Here is a 6,922-nt window from a genome sequence, read left to right on the forward strand (position 1 = left end):
CCCATCTCCCTCTCCATCCCACCCCTCTGGGTTGATACAGCCCCCTGTTTGAGTTTCCTTAGCCATACAGCAAATTCCCATTGGCTATCTATTTTACATATGGTAATGTAAGTTTCCATGTTACTCTTTCCATACATCTCACCCTACCTCCCCTCTCCCCATGTCCATAAGTCTATTCTCTATGTCTGTTTCTCCATTGCTGCCCTATAAGTAAATACAATATTTATCTTTCTCTTTCTGACTTACTTCACTCTGTAAAATAGGCTCTAGGTTCATGCACCTCATTAGAACTGACTCAAAGGTGTTCTTTTTTATGGTTGAGTAATATTCCACTGTGTCCATGGACCACAACTTCTTTGTCCATTCATCTGTTGATGGACACCTAGGTTGCTTCCATGTTCTAGCTATTGTGAATAGTGCTGCAATAAACAATGGGATACGTGTGTCTTTTTCGATTTTGGTTTCCTCAGGGTATATGCCTAGGAGTGGGATTGCTGAGTCATGTGGTGGTTTTATTCCTAGGTTTTTTTTTTTTTTTTTTTGCATTTTATTTATTTATTTTTTTTACAGATTTTATTTTATTTTATCTTTTTACTTTACAATATTGTATTGGTTTTGCCATACATCAACATGAATCTGCCACGGGTGTACCCATGTTCCCAATCCTGAACCCCCCTCCCACCTTCCTCCCCATACCATCCCTCTGGGTCATCCCAGTGCACCAGCCCCAAGCATCCAGTATCCTGCATCAAACCTAGACTGGTGATTCGTTTCTTATATGATATTATACATGTTTCAATGCCATTCTCCCAAATCATCCCACCCTCTCCCTCTCCCACAGAGTCCAAAAGACTGTTCTATACATCTGTGTCTCTTTTGCTGTCTCGCATACAGGGTTATCATTACCATCTTTCTAAGTTCCATATATATGCATTAGTATACTGTATTGATGTTTTTCTTTCTGGCTTACTTCACTCTGTATAACCGGCTCCAGTTTCATCCACCTCATTAGAACTGATTCACATGTATTCTTTTTAATGGCTGAGTAATACTCCATTGTGTATATGTACCACAGCTTTCTTATCCATTCATCTGCTGATGGACATCTAGGTTGCTTCCATGTCCTGGCTATTATAAACAGAGCTGTGATGAATATTGGGGTACACGTGTCTCTTTCAATTCTGGTTTCCTGGGTGTGTATGCCCAGCAGTGAGATTGCTGGGTCATAAGGCAGCCCAATTTCCAGTTTTTTAAGGAATCTCCACACTGTTCTCCATAGTGGCTGTACTAGCTTACATTCCCACCAACAGTCTAAGAGGGTTCTCTTTTCTCCACACCTCTCCAGCATTTATTGCTTGTAGACTTCTGGATCACAGCCATTCTGACTGGTGTGAAATGGTACCTCATTGTGGTTTTGATTTGCATTTCTCTGATAATGAGTGATGTTGAGCATCTTTTCATGTGTTTGTTAGCCATCTGTATGTCTTCTTTGGAGAAATGACTATTTAGTTCTTTGGCCCATTTTTTGATTGGGTCGTTTATTTTTCTGGAATTGAGCTGCAGGAGTTGCTTGTATATTTTTGAGGTTAGTTGTTTGTCAGTTGCTTCATTTGCTATTATTTTCTCCCATTCTGAAGGCTGTCTTTTCACTTTGCTTATAGTTTCCTTTGTTGTGCAGAAGCTTTTAATTTTCATTAGATCCCATTTGTTTATTTTTGCTTTTATTTCCAGCATTCTGGGAGGTGGACCATAGAGGATCCTGCTGTGATTTATGTCGGAGAGTGTTTTGCCTATGTTCTCCTCTAGGAGTTGTATAGTTTCTGGTCTTATGTTTAGATCTTTAATCCATTTTGAGTTTATTTTTGTGTATGGTGTTAGAAAGTGTTCTAGTTTCATTCTTTTACAAGTGGTTGACCAGTTTTCCCAGCACCACTTGTTAAAGAGATTGTCTTTAATCCATTGTATATTTTTGCCTCCTTTGTTGAAGATAAGGTGTTCATAGGTATGTGGATTTATCTCTTGGCTTTCTATTTTGTTCCATTGATCTTTATTTCTGTCTTTGTGCCAGTACCATACTGTCTTGATGACTGTGGCTTTGTAGTAGAGCCTGAAGTCAGGCAGGTTGATTCCTCCAGTTCCATTCTTCTTTCTCAATATTGCTTTGGCTATTCGAGGTTTTTTGTATTTCCATACAAATCTTGAAATTATTTGTTCTAGGTCCATGAAAAATACCGCTGGTAGCTTGATAGGGATTGTATTGAATCTGCAGATTGCTTTGGGTAGTATACTCATTTTCAATATATTTATTCTTCCGATCCATGAACATGGTATATTTCTCCATCTATTAGTGTCCTCTTTGATTTCTTTCATCAGTGTTTTATAGTTTTCTATATATAGGTCTTTAGTTTCTTTAGGTAGATATATTCCTAAGTATTTTATTCTTTTCGTTGCAATGGTGAATGGAATTGTTTCCTTAATTTCTTTTTCTATTTTCTCATTATTAGTGTATAGGAATGCAAGGGATTTCTGTGTGTTGATTTTATATCCTGCCACTTTACTATATTCATTGATTAGCTCTAGTAATTTTCTGGTGGAGTCTTTAGGGTTTTCTATGTAGAGGATCATGTCATCTGCAAACAGTGAGAGTTTTACTTCTTCTTTTCCAATTTGGATTCCTTTTATTTCTTTTTCTGCTCTGATTTCTGTGGCTAAAACTTCCAAAACTATGTTGAATAGTAGTGGTGAAAGTGGGCACCCTTGTCTTGTTCCTGATTTTAGGGGAAATGCTTTTGATTTTTCACCATTGAGGATATGTTTGCTGTGGGTTTGTCATATATAGCTTTTATTATGTTGAGGTATGTTCCTTCTATTCTTGCTTTCTGGAGTGTTTTTACCATAAATGGATGTTGAATTTTGTCAAAGGCTTTCTCTGCATCTATGACTTTTATTTTTCAATTTGTTAATGTGGTGAATTACATTGAATAATTTGCGGATATTGAAGAATCCTTGCATCCCTGGGATAGAGCCCACTTGATCATAGTGTATGGTCTTTTTAATGTGTTGTTGGATTCTGATTGCTAGAATTTTGTTAAGGATTTTTGCATCTATGTTCATCAGTGATATTGGCCTGTAGTTTTCTTTTTGTGTGGCATCTTTGTCAGGTTTTGGTGTTAGGGTGATGGTGGCCTCATAGAATGAGTTTGGAAGTTTACATTCCTCTGCAATTTTCTGGAAGAGTTTGAGTAGGTGTTAGCTCTTCTGGAAATTTTTGGTAGAATTCAGCTGTGAAGCCGTCTGGACCTGGGCTTTTGTTTGCTGGAAGATTTCTAATTACAGTTTTAATTTCTGTGCTTGTGATGGGTCTGTTAAGATTTTCTATTTCTTCCTGGTTCAGTTTAGGAAAGTTGTACTTTTCTAAGAATTTGTCCATTTCTTCCATGTTGTCCATTTTACTGGCATATAATTGCTGATAGTAGTCTCTTTATGCTCCTTTGTATTTCTGTGTTGTCTGTTGTGATCTCTTCATTTTCATTTCTAAGTTTATTGATTTGATTTTTCTCCCTTTGTTTCTTGATGAGTCTGGCTAATGGTTTGTCAATTTTATTTATCCTTTCAAAGAACCAGCTTTTGGCTTTGTTGATTTTTGCTATGGTCTCTTTTGTTTCTTTTGCATTTATTTCTGCCCTAATTTTTAGGATTTTTTTCCTTCTACTAACTCTGGGGTTCTCTATTTCTTCCTTTTCTAGTTGCTTTAGGTGTAGAGTTAGGTTATTTATTTGACTTTTTTCTTGTTTCTTGAGGTATGCCTGTATTGCTATGAACTTTCCCCTTAGCACTGCATTTACAGTGTCCCACAGGTTTTAGGTTGTTGTGTTTTCATTTTCATTCATTTCTATGCATATTTTGATTTCTTTTTTGATTTCTTCTGTGATTCATTGGTTATTCAGAAGCATGTTGTTCAGCCTCCATATGTTGGAAACTTTAATAGTTTTTCTCCTGTAATTGAGATTTAATCTTAATTCATTATGGTCAGAAAAGATACTTAGAATGATTTCAATTTTTTTGAATTTATCAAGGCTACATTTATGGCCCAGAATGTGATCTATCCTGGAGAAGGTTCCGTGTGCATTATTCCTAGTTTCTAAAGGAATCTCCATACCAACTTCCATAGTGGCTGTATCAATTTACATCCCACCAACAGTGCAAGAGCATTCACCTTTCTCCATACACTCTCCAGCATTTATTGTTTGTATACTTTTTGATGATGGCCATTCTGACTGGTGTGAGGAGATATCTCATTGTAGTTTTGATTTGCATTTCTCTAAAACAGCCTCTTGATGAAAGTGAAAGAGGAGAGTGAAAAAGTTGGCTTAAAGCTCAATATTCAGAAAACGAAGAATATGGCATCCGATCCCATCACTTCATGGGAAATAGATGGGGAAACAGTGGAAACAGTGTCAGACTTTATTTCTTTGGGATCCAAAATCACTGCAGATGGTGATTTCAGCCATGAAATTAAAAGACACTTACTCCTTGGAAGAAAAGTTATGACCAACCTAGATAGCATATTCAAAAGCAGAGACATTACTTTGCCGACTAAGGTCCGACTAGTCAAGGCTATGGTTTTTCCTGTGGTCATGTATGGATGTGAGAGTTGGACTGTGAAGAAGGCTGAGTGCCAAAGAATTGATGCTTTTGAACTGTGGTGTTGGAGAAGACTCTTGAGAGTCCCTTGGACTGCAAGGAGATCCAACCAGTGCGTTCTGAAGGAGATCAGCCCTGGGTGTTCTTTGGAAGGAATGATGCTAAAGCTGAAACTCCAGTACTTTGGCCACCTCATGCGAAGAGTTGACTCATTGGAAAAGACTCTGATGCTGGGAGGGATTGGGGGCAGGAGGAGAAGGGGACGACAGAGGATGAGATGGCTGGATGGCATCCCTGACTCGATGGATGCGAGTCTGAGTGAACTCCAGGAGTTTGCGATGGACAGGGAGGCCTGGCGTGCTGCGATTCATGGGGTCACAAAGAGTTGGACATGACTGAGTGACTGAACTGAACTGAATAAGAGTAATGTTCAGCATCTTTTCATGTGTTTGTTAGCCATCTGTATGTCTTCTTTGGAGAAATGTCTGTTTAGGTCTTTTCCCCACTTTTTGATTGGGTATTGGGTTGTGTGTTTTTCTGGTATTGATTTGTATGAGCTGCTCGTATATTTTGGAAATTAATCCTTTGTCAGTTGTTTCATTTGCTACTATTTTCTCCCATTCTGAGGGTTGTCTTTTTGCCTTGCTTATAGTTTCCTTTGCTGTGCAAAAGCTTTTAAGTTTAATCAGGTCCCACTTGTTTACTTTTGTTTTTATTTCTGTTACTCTAGGAGGTGGGTCATAGAGGATCTTGCTCTGATTTATGTCATCAAGTGTTCTGCCTATGTTTTCCTCTAAGAGTTATCTCTAAGAGGTTCTGGTCTTACATATATGTCTTTAATCCATTTTGAGTTTATCTTTGTATATGGTATTAGGAAGTGTTCTAATTTCATGTGTTTACATGTAGCTGTCCAGTTTTCCCAGCACATTTTTTGAAGAGACTTGTCTTTTCCCCATTTTATATTCTTGCCTCCTTTGTAAAAAATTAGGTACCCATAGGTGGATGGGTTTATTTCTGGGCTTTCTATCTTGTTCCATTGATGTATATTCCTGTTTTTTTTTGCCAGTGCCATACTGTCTTGATGACTATAGTATAATCTGAAGTCAGGAAAGCTGATTCTCCAGCTCTATTCTTTCTCAAGACTGCTTTGTCTATTCAGGGTCTTTTGCATTTCCATATGAACTGTGAGATTTTTTGTTCTAGTTCTGTGAAAAATGTCATTGGTGATTTGTCAGGGATCACATTGAATCTGTAGACTGCATTTGGTAGTATAGTCATTTTCACAATATTGATTCTTCCTCCTGAGGAACATGGAATATCTCTCCATCTGGTTATGTTGTCTTTGATTTCGTTCATTAGTGTCTTATAATTTTCTGTGTGCAGTTCTTTTGTCTCCTTAGGTAAGTTTATTCCTAGGTATTTAATTCTTTTTGTTGCAATGGTGGATGGGATTGACTCCTTAATGTCTCTGATTTTTCATTGTTAGTATATAGAAATTTAAGTGATTTCTGTGTATTGACTTTGTATTCTGCAACTTTGCTAAATTCACTGATTAGCTCTAGTAATTTTCTGATACTATCTTTAGAGTTTTCCATGTGCACTATTATGTCATCTGCAAACAGTGAGAGCTTTACTTCTTCTTTCTGATCTAGATTCCTTTTGTTTTTCTTCTCTGATTGCTGTGGCTGGGACTTCCAGAACTATGTTGAATAGTAGTGGTGAAAGTGGACACCCTTGTCTTGTTCCTGATCTTAGGAGGAATGCTTTTAGTTTTTCACCATTGAGGATAATGTTTGCTGTAGACTTATCGTATATGGCCTTTACTATGTTGAGGTAGGTTCCTTTCATGCCAATTTTTTGAAGGGTTTTAATCATAAATGGGTGCTGGATTTTGTCAAAGGCTTTTTCTGCATCTATTGAAATGATCATACGATTTTTATCTTTCAATTGGTTAATATGGTATATCGCACTGATTGATTTCCTGGAATAAACCCAACTGGATCATGGTGTACGAGCTTTTTGATCTGCTCACTAAAATTTTGGATTTTTAAAATTGAGGATTTTTGCATCTATGTTCATCAGTGATATTGGTGTGTAGTTTTCTTTTTTTGTGTTGTCTTTGTCTGGTTTTGGTATCAGGGTGATGGTGACCTCATAGGATGAGTTTGGAAGTCTCCCTTCCTCTGCAAGTTTTTGAAAGACTTTTAGAAGATTAGGCATTAGCTCTTCTCTAAATATTTGATAGAATTCTCCTGTGAAGCCATCTGGTCACGGGCTT

Source organism: Capra hircus, chromosome 9, assembly GCF_001704415.2.
Source record: "Capra hircus breed San Clemente chromosome 9, ASM170441v1, whole genome shotgun sequence".
In the NCBI taxonomy this organism is placed as follows: domain Eukaryota; kingdom Metazoa; phylum Chordata; class Mammalia; order Artiodactyla; family Bovidae; genus Capra; species Capra hircus.